Source organism: Chrysochloris asiatica, unplaced genomic scaffold (assembly GCF_000296735.1).
Source record: "Chrysochloris asiatica unplaced genomic scaffold, ChrAsi1.0 scaffold00171, whole genome shotgun sequence".
Classification (NCBI taxonomy): Eukaryota; Metazoa; Chordata; class Mammalia; order Afrosoricida; family Chrysochloridae; genus Chrysochloris; species Chrysochloris asiatica.
Window position 1 is genome coordinate 1,677,005 of NW_006408689.1, and position 11,253 is coordinate 1,688,257.

General features: G+C 36.3%; 1 pseudogene; it reads left to right on the top strand.

Annotated features, from left to right (window-relative positions):
- Window positions 1-475: 475 nt before the first annotated feature.
- Window positions 476-11,253, top strand: part of LOC102826295 — a 132,457-nt pseudogene continuing 121,679 nt past the window's right edge.

Below are 11,253 nucleotides of genomic sequence, written 5' to 3' on the forward strand. Positions count from 1 at the left end.
GTGGTATCCCTGTTATAATTTTTGATGTTATAGTTAAGTATCATCAAGTTGGTTCCCACTCATAGCTACTCATAGCTACCCTGTACAGAGTGTCTGAGAACCAACTGGTGGGTTTGAACTGCCGCCCTTGTGGTATACAGTCTAGTGCTGATCCTACAGTGCCACACCAGGAGTCCTCTGTAAGAGTAGCACTGGAAAACTATGATAGCTTCTCCTGAAGGTTCTTGTATCTATGTAGAATTTCATTCTATGACCATTTCTAGTCACTATTCCCCAAAATTCCAAGCCAGCCAGCCAGCCTTCTTGTGTGACTATCTACCCTTGATGAACTGCATTAGCCATTACCAGTTTCAGTAACTTACCAGTGATCTTTAGGCATAGACTTATGAATAAGATCAGCCCTCTGCCCTCAAAAAGCTAACAGTCTAATAGGAATTCCAACAGGTAAATAAAGAATCCTAAGGTATCTGTCACAATGCATAATGGAGGCATGCACAAGTTTCTATGTCATAGGCAAGAGGAGGAGGAAGCTAAGGAATTAAAAAACAAAATAGAGAAAGGAACTGAGGAAGAAGGACTAGAGGAGCTCACTGTACCTATAATGAAGGGCCAAGAGAATTTCAAGGGTAGGCTCCATTTTCTACACCCAAGGTGATGGCTCAGGTCTAGCTCTGCATTTGTGAACAAAATTCCTAAAATTTTAGGGAAGTTGAGTAGTATTAGTACTACCAGAATAAAGACCTGGAGATCTGCTCTCATGAAGATTACAGCCAAGAAACCGTATAGAGCAGTTCTTTTTTGGTACATGGGATCATTAGGAGCTGGATCAACTGTCTGGCCCACAACAACAAAACAACAATTTTTATACTAATTTTTACCTTATTTATAAGTGACAGATTCAGAATATTTTATAGATCATTTTTGTTTAGTGCCATCAAGTTGTTTCCAATTCATAGCGATTCTGTATAGGGTTTCCAAGGATTGGCTAGGGAATCTGAACCATTGACCTTGCCGTTAGTAGGCCAGTGCTTATTCTACAGCTTTACACCAGGACACTAATTATTAAGGACTAAATAGAGTTTTAACTGTGTATCAGGGAGGTGGGGGTGGATGAAGTAAAGAAAGATTCTGGGAAAAGACTCCATTTTTTTTTTGAAAATTCAAGTTTCTTAAGGAATCATGAGTAGACATAAACTGGTCATTTTATTTCTAGACATCTTGTGAAGGCATAGCATGCTAAGTAATCAAATCTGTATTCTACCATTAGCCTCTTTTCATCATTATTTCATGAATTGGAAATTCATCTTCCTTTTTTTAAAAAGTTTTCATTGTGAATTTAGTGATAGTTTACATGGGAGAACTTCAGTTTTACACTCATCCTATTGTATTTCATTTAATTGCAATGATTACAATCTCCTCCATGCATCCTTATTCAACAGTATTTGCTTCTGTTCCCGCTGGGGGTTATTTGTTTTTGTTTTTGTTTTTCTTTGGATGTACACCAAAACACTCAGGAATCTATAAACATTTAAACAACCATGGGACACATTCTGCAAGCCTGCTTATTGGCTGCCAGCAAACAGCCTTTCTCTTTCCATGAGTCTAGAGTCTTCAGCTGCTCAATCTATCCCATCTTCCAATTTTTTGTTCTAATATATACAAGGGTGAGTCAAAAACTATCTGAATTTAAACTCTGGTTGTAGTATTTAATTTAATCAACTTTTAGAAAAGACAAATACATCATATTTTTACATAGTCTCCTTGCTTTTCAATACATTTTGTCCATCTGTCAACAAGCATTTGTATTCCCTTACTAAAAAATTTTTAGGCTGAGCTTTGAGCCACGAGTGTACCACTGTCTTCACTTCATCAGAGGTGAGTATTCATCCTCAAAGGGTTGCTTTCAGGAGATCAAGCTAGTGAAAGTCCTATGGAATAAGATTAGGAATATAGGGAGGATATTTTAAACACTGCAAAATGATTTTTCCAGAGTGTCAACAGTGTAGGCAGAGGAGTGTGGGCTTGCATTGTTATGCAAGATGACAAAGCCTTTGGATAACAGTCCTCTGTCTTTAATGTAAAGTTTAAGCTTCAGCTCTTCAGTGACCATCTCACTGTAATGAGCACTGTTTATTGTTGAACTTTTCCCTGATTGTGTTCTAATACCAGTTTTTGAGAATCCCAGAAAACTGTAAGCATCATATTTTCCTGCTGATAGTTGACTTTGGAACATTTTCTTGGTCAGCAATTGATGATTTTGTATTCCATATGCTGCCATTTAGTCTCAGGCTCATAGAGATGAATCCATGTCTAGTCACCAGTCACGAATATTTTAAAGAAACTTTTACTTACCTTTAATATCTGTCAAAGTTTTGTTTGCAGATGTCCAAATGTTTCTGTTTGTGCTCTTCTATGAGTTGTTCCAGTATCCATCTTGCACAAACTTTTCAAAACCCAATCTGTCATGTATTGTTTCATAGGCAGAGTCATGGCTGATTTGCAAAGGATTTGCCACATAATCCACTGTCACTCACCTATTGTACAGAATCATTTCACATGCATACTCAATGTTGTCATCAGCCAACATGGACATGGACAGGCATTTTACTATAACTAGAATGCAGATAATTTTTGATTTGCTCTCATATATAAATTCTAATTTTATGTATTTTACATATATGTTAAGAATCATGGAGTCACTTCCTACTCATAGAGACACTGTATAGGGTTTCCAAGGAGCAGTTAATGGGTTTGAATCACCGACCTTGAAGTTAGCAGTCCAGTAATTATTTTACAGAGCCACACCAAAACTCCTTTATGTATATACATATATGTACATACATATATATATATATATATATATATATATATATATATATATACAATTTATAATGTTGTCATTAAGTACTGTCGAGTCAATTCTGACTCATAGCAACCCTGTATATGGGTTCCAAGGAGGGGCCGGTGAGTTTGAACAGCGGACCTTATGTTTCAAATCAGCCTTGAGATCCAGTGCTTATCCTATGATACCACACTGTTGTTATGTGCCATGGAGTTGGTTCCGACTCATAGTGACCCTGTACAGGGTTTCTGAGGCTGTAAATCTTTACGGGAGCAGAAAGCTTCATCTTTTGCCCATGGAACAGCTGGTAGTTTTGAACTGCTGACCCTGAGGTTAGCAGCCAGATTTGTAACTACTACACTACCAGGGCTCCTATGATACCACACTCCATATAAACAATATATAATATGTAATTTGATCGTATGTGCATATAACCCAATTAAATAATACAATTTTATAATACAATATAGTACTACATTTTACATAATTTTTCTACCAATTTAATTGGTCTACCAAAAAGTTTACCTTAAACACTGCAAAAGATAATTTGTTGGCTATACTTAGGAAAATGATTTAAAACACCAATATTACTTTGGTCTTTTGTTGAATTTCTTAGATTTGAGTTTCAAAATAAAATTCTATAGGCAGAAAGGAGAATATCACTGTAGAAATTCAGGCTGAAGAAAACCCTCAAGGTACACTGCTTAATAGCACTCAGAATAAGGAGAAAGCTGGAGACATTCACAAACTGTAATTAGCTCCATGAAATTCCTTTAACTAAATTCCTACCATGTTGCTTAAAGAATTGGGACTTTTATAGGAAAACACAGCACACATGGTTTTTTTGGTCAATGTTATTGGCTGTTAAAAGCAAATTACATTTACAAGTCTCATGGCTATCAAATGTATTTTTTCAAAACAAAGCTTCCCCCTCATTGTTTGCTATCCAGGAAATATCATAGCTTTAAGGGACTCAAACTTCAAAGTCAAGGAAGTGCATTAGGAGCAGGGGAGCCTGGGGGCTCCAAGGGAGACTACCATCAGCATTAGAAAGTTACTAGATTGGGGTGTGTGTGTGTACTACAAAATGCAATATCAGGTTGAGACACCTATGTATATTTTGAAAGTCCACGTAGACATTTTTAAAAGATATTTGATAGCTTATCATTTTACAAATAGTTTGGTCTACCAGACAAAACAGGACTTTGTAAGTTGTTCATGGGAGGCACCTTCTTTCCTAAATATTGTGGAGTAACAACAGCATGACCCCACAGGTCATGGGATAACTCTTGTGCACTCTTGCTCACAGGGGTCTTGTTTTGTAAGTGGTACTTGCTTTGAGGCTCTCCTTATAAATACTGAGCACCTGCAGCAAATCACAGATGTTTTATGCACTAGAAAAACCAATAGGAAGTAATCACTAAAAGAAAGAAACAGTAAGGGATAGGTAGGAGCAGAAGGAGGGAAAAAGGAGATGACTTTTATTGTTGAGGGGATGTTTGGGGAGCATGCGTTTTAACTGTAGAGTATAAATAACCTTGCAGTACTGTTAACTTGACCTAGACTCTTCTCACTTAAACACTCAATTTAGCGGAAAAGGTACAGGTCTTCTAAGGAAGAGGGGACTTCCTCTGACAAACTGGGTGTGAAAACATACCAACAAATCCCTTTAAATTGTCTTGAGTGAGTTGGAGTCCTTACGTTTTTCAGTTGTTCTTATTATTTATTTAGTTGTTGTTGTTGTTAAATGCTGCCCAGCTGGTTCCGACTCACAGCAACCCTATATAGGTTTTCCAAGAAGCAGTTGGTGGGTTTGAACTGCCCACTTTATGGTTTGAAGTCTAGTGCTGATCCTACAGCTCCACATCAGGAGTCCAATGATTTATTTAGCTGATCTTATTTCCCAAGTTGCCTGATGAACTCTAATTACAATATTATTTTTTTTAAGGTGAAAGTAAATGTTTTCATGTTGGTAGAAACCTTTCTTATAAGCCCAGGACCTCTTCCCTTTATACCTCCAGCGGGTTACCCTCATCACTCAACCAGGTTCTTTCTGATATATTGAACATTGTACATCAACCCTTAAAAAAAAACATAAAAAAAACAAAAACTCCTTAATGCCTGATTCTCTTTTGTTTCCACGCCAGCTTATTCTCAATGTATTTCCAGGTAATACAATAACATTATTTTATAAACTACCAAACAACAGGTAAACAAACAAACAAAAAAACAACAACAAAAAAAAAACAAAAAAAACCGGTTATCTATCCTCCATTTTCTCAACAATTTCAAGACCTGGTTTCAAGGAGATGCATTCTGCTTGAAAGGTAATGTGCTTTGTTTTTCCTTTTTTCCAGAGAAACCCAAAACATGTTTCCATGAAATTATTTATACTTAACACACTTACATTTTACGTCACATTTGCTATACTCTTTAAATGAATTCTTTAATAATTTTTTTTTGTCAGCTTTTTTTTTTAGCTTGTAATCACATTAACAATCTGCTGCTGTTAAAGAATTCTTCAGAGCCCTGGGTTTTTTATTTTAATATTTGACAGTTTCTTTGTAGAGAGGAAAAAGCATTTGAAACAATATTGGATATTTTGCAAAGTCTGTCAAATGAGTAGCACTTCCACTTTTTCAGCTCTGTCTCATTAAAATTGTATTCTAATTTTGTCTTAACTTGGTCTCTGTGCTTCATAAGTCATTGCCTGCTCATTACTTGTAGTGTGAAAGATGAAATTTATTCAAACCTGATAGCTGGGATAAAGAATTGAAAGGCAGGCAGCTGGGAGAAATGAAATTAGCTTATTTTAATGCTTTTCTGGCTGAATTTTTGCACAGCCACTGGTTAGCCCATGTGTCAGCTTGCATTTGTGACACTATCTATGTTTGGTTTATAGATTTCCGTTAACATGATATTTTTTAACAAAAATATAGAGATTTCTCTCTTTACCTCCCCCTGTTTTTGTCTTAGCATTGAAATGAAATGCCACTGAGGACCTGAGTTGATAAAAGATGAGACATGATTTTCTACAGTTTTCTATAATTATAAATTCATTAAAATTGCCTAACAAAGATTGTTTCCTTGTGTTACAATTTATATTGGTGTCTTTTACAGAAAAGAACATTACTGACAAAGAATAAATGTTATACCCTCAGAATGGTTTGAGGGGAAATGGATTTAGAATGTAATGTGACTTACAAGCAATTTCACTTGGAATACAGGAGGGAGCTGCGCTTTCTAACCTGAACACTCCATCTCCAGCTTTAAATGTCAAAAGAATACACTGTGGAATTCCTAATTTTGAATATAGAGGATTGTTTGAAGAAAATGGACTAAAAGCTTTATAGTTTTCCATTATAAAACTGAGTTGTTAAGGAATTATATGGCCTAATTGCAAAACTTGGTATTTTTGACTACTTTGATTACGAACAGATATTGTCATTAGCTAGCTAATTAAATTGACTGCAATAACAAGCAGTAATTTAGAAATATGCTCTAAATTAATTCGTATATGAAAGCACAATCTTTGTTGTCCTGTGTATGTGATTAATATCAAGTGTCATGAATTAGAAAGGAATTTCTATGCAGAAATATGCACCCTTATATAGAAGAAGAGGTTCATGTATACTCCAGTTGTGATGGTAAAAGGTGGAGCTTGATATGTACATCAGTGAAGTAGCTTGTCATGGCCAGAACCTCTGGTATATTGTTTGGAGTGGCCCATGGTATGCACCCAGGCCCACCCAAAGCCATATGGGGTATGGAGCATGGTAGTCACCACCTGAGAATTTTTCGAACTTGTAAATGTGCTATGTTGGATAATGAGATAGTAAGTGAAGAGTACATGTACTCAAAGAAAATAAAGGAAGAAAAACGCATTTCTTAAATGTGATTATTAGGTTTGGTGGTAGTTGTGGTGTGCTGTAGAGTTGGTTCCAACTCATAGCAAACCTGCATAGGGTTTCCAAAGCTGTAAATATTTACAGGAGCAGAAAGCCTCCTCTTTCTTCCACAGATATGCTGGTGGTTTGAACTACTGCCCTTGAGGTTAGCAGCCTGACTTATAGCCACTACGCTACCAGAGCTCCTTTTAGATTTAGGTTAGAGTTAATCATTTTTATACATTGCATACCAATTTGAAGTTTTGCAAATAATATATTTAGATTTCAATTTTTAAAAGACAAGGCCTGTCAAAGTATTATGTACGATATGAGAATAAATCTATCAAAATCACTGTAGTACAAAATTACAAAATACTTTATGTAACTAATAAATTTTGCATGTAAGTAGTGACCATAGTTGTAAAAAAACTTACCTTTAATGTGTGTGTTCTCAAGTAAAACACACAGTAGGCAGATTGGAAAGGTGACCCTCAAGAGAGAATTTAGCATGGTAAATTGTTATTTGGCTCCTGGTCTTTGTTGTGATTTTACATATTATCATTAGAGGTGGACTTTGATATACCATCAAGCAGAGGAGGTACAGCTATAAACTAGGACAAATTAGAAATTAATGGACCACACAAGACTGAGCCTAGAATGATTCAAGGAAATCTTTCCCAAGGATTATGTAATAGGTAAACTATACAATGTGTATATATGCATATTATGTAATTAAATCTCTAACACTCAAACTGATGAACAATTAGCTACTGTGGGATTGTTCTTAACTACTCATTCAAAAACTTAGTGTCTTCAAATTGTTTCTGACTAATAGCTACCTTGCATAGGGTTTCTGAAGCTGTAAATATTTATCACAGCAGAAAACAAAATCTATGTTGTTTGCGTATATTATTAATGTCAAGTGTCCTGGTTTAGGAAAGGAATTTCTGTGCAGAAATACATGCACTTGGATTTGAACCCACCCACAAGTACCACCACTTCTCTGTCAGTTATTGTACTGTGTTGGCTTGTGAGTTGCTATGATTCTGAAAGCTATGCCACTGGTATTTTAAATACCAGTAAGGTCAATCATGGTGGACAGGTTTCAGATGAGCTTCCAGAAAAAGACAGAGAAGAAAGAAGGAGTGATTAACTAATATTTAGTCACTGAAAACTACGTGAATAACAGAGAAACACTGTCAGATACAGTGCCAGAAAATGAGCCCTGCAGGTTAGAAGTCACTCAAAATGTGACTGGAGAAGAGCTGCCTCCTCAAAGGAGAGTTGACCGTGATAAAGGGAATGGAGTAAATAGAGCCCATGGAAGAAAAGCCCACAGGAGCTTCATTTGCTGATGGGGCAGAACTCAAAATGAAGAGAAAGAGCTGTAAACATCCACTGAAAATCAGAACATGGAATGTACAAAGTATGAAACTGGGAAAATTAGAAGTTGTCAAAAATGAAATGGAATGCATAAACATCGATGTCTTAGGCATTAGTGAGCTGAAATGGACTGGTATTGGCCATTTTGAATCTGACAACCACATGGTTTACTATGCTGGAAATGACAAATTAAAGAGGAATGATGTTTCATTCATTGTCAAAAAGAACATATCCAGATCAGTCATGAGATACGATGCTGTGTGTGATAGGATGATATCAATGCACCTATAGGGAAGCCCAGTTAATACAACTATTATTCAAATTTACACACCAACCACTAAAGTAAGGATGAAATAGAAGAATTGTATACCAAATTCTTCAACCTGAAATTGATCAAACATGCATTCAAATGTATTGATCCTTACTGGTGATTGGAATGCAAAGGTTGGAAGGAAAGACGAAGGATCAGGAGTTGGAAAATATGGCCTTGGTGATAGACATGATGCTGGAGAACGCATGCTAGAATTCTGCAAAACCAATGATTTGTTCATTTCAAATACCTTCTTTAGACAGCATAAGAGAAGGCTATACACATGGATGTCACTTGATGGAATACATAGAGAGCAAACTGACTACATCTGTGGAAAGAGAAGATGGAAAAGCACCATATCATCAGTGAAAACAAGACCAGGGGCAGACTGTGGAACAGACCATTAATTACTCATATGCAAATTCAAACTGAAGCTGAAACAATGAAAACAAGTCCACGAAAGCCAAAATATGACCTTGAAAATATCCCACCTGGATTTAGAGATCATCTGAAGAACAGATTTGATACATTAAACGCTAAAGAGAGAGGACCAGAAGAGTTGTGGGATGACATCAAGAACATCATACATGAAGACAGCAAAAAGTCATTAAGAAGACAAGAAAGAAGGAAAAGTTCAAAATGAATGTCAGAAGAGACACTGAAACTTGCTCTCCAGCAAAGAGATGCTAAAGCAAATGGAAGAATTGAGGAGGTCTAAGAGCTAAACAGAAAATTTCAAAGATAAGAGCTCCTGGAAGAAAATTTCCCTAACATCCAGAAAAGTGAAAAGATAAGCATTCAAGAAGCTCAATGAACCCCAGGACGGATAGACCTCAAAAGACAATCACAAAGCCATACAATAATCAATCTCTCCAAAATCAAAGACAAAGAGATAATCCTGAAAGCAGCTAAGGATAAGAGAAATGTTATATACAAAGGCAAGTAAGTCAAATTAAGCTCTGATCTCTAGACAGAAACCATGCAGGCAAGAAGGCAATGTAGAGACATAATTTAACTCTGGAAAAAAAAAAATTCCCATCCAAGAATCATCAACCCAGCCAAGCTGTCAATCAAATATGAGGGTGTAATAAAAACATTCCTGGATAAACAGAAGCTAAGGGATTTTGTCAAAGCCAGCCCTGAACTTCAAAACATCCTAAAGGGAGTTCTTTGGATTGAAAACCAACAAGAACAGACAACAACCAGAGATTGACATACGTGGCATTAACACTTAGAACTCAATCGACAAATGGAAGAGTCCAGAACAGAACAAAACTGTAAGAACGAATTTAGAGGATATGGCAGGTCAGTCTATGATCAAAACAATCATAATATGAAAGAAGATAAAAACATAGTAACAGAGACCCAGGTGGTGAGGAGGTCAGGTAGATTACAGGATAAAATAGACTGTTTTAAATGGAGGGAAAAGTTAATAGAATATAAGGTAACCTCAAAGGAAATTAATACTTCATAACACCCAAGAAAATAAAAATCCAAGAAGAACATGGAAACATTAAAACTATGAAAAAACTGACAAGAAAGAACACAGAAAACATGAACTGTTATGCCCAGAATTCGGGGTCCCCAAAGACCACCCAGGAGCCGTGTACCGATGTAAATACATAAGGGTAGTTTATTCAAGCTCGAGCCAGATCTCTAACCTTAACCGATGCAGCAGAATAGGGAAAGAGCCTCGAACTTATTGTCTGCAGGGTTTTTATAGAGTTTTCAAACAGCACAGGTTTCTCAGCTTTACAATCTTTGGATTGGTTAACAATTGGCAAACTATGAGATGTTACAGTTTAATTGGTCAGGACTGGTGGTCTTTGTTCTTAGGCTAGGGTAAAGGAAAACATCTGGCATTTGGCCTTGGGTCCTGTCTATTCTTTATCTAGTTCCCGCTGTTGCTAGGGGTGAAAGGATATTCTAAGGCAGCATGAGCTGATTTAGCACATTTCTGGAACAGGAGGACGTATTCAGGCTAATGTACAGAATGGAGATTGACCTTGTCTCTGGAAGGAACTAAAAACTGAGGCCTTGTCTAAAATGCTTTTCTGAGCCTGACTAGAGTTTAGTCAAGCAGTCTCTAGGTAGGCAAAATCAGGTAAAATCAGTTAGGTCTTTATAGAACTAGTCACAGAAGGAATGCAGAATAAAGAAACAAGCAGCACCACCCACAAAAAAAGAAGAAGAAAAAGACAGAAATTAATTCATAACTATAGATAATTTACACTGAATGTCAACAGATTAAATGCACAATTTAAGAGATGGAGAGTGGCAGAATGGATAAGAAAACAAGATCCTTCAATATGCTGTATGCAAGAAACACACCTTACACACAAAGACAAAAACAGACTAAAAGTTAAAGGATGGGAAAAATATACCAAGCTAATAGCAATAAAAAATGAGCAGGAGTGGCAATACGAATCTCTGACAAAATAAACTTTAAGGCAAAAGCCAGCAAAATAGCTAAAGATGGACATTATTTCATGATTAAAGGGTCAATTGAAGAAGATAGCATGACCATACTAAATATCTATGCTTCCAATGAAAGAGCTCCAAAACATATAAAGCAAACTCTAATAGATTTGAAATAAGAAATACACAAATCTACAATAACAGTGGGAGATTTTAATACACCACTTTCAAAAAGGATAGAACAGTCAGAAAGAAACTCGACAAAGATGCAGAAGAATTAAACAACACAATCAGCCAACTTGACCTCAAAAATGTGTGCAGAGCATTCAATCCAACAACTGCACAATACACATTTCTTTTCCAGTGCACGTGGAACATTCACCAGAATAAACCATGTCTTAGGCCACAAAACA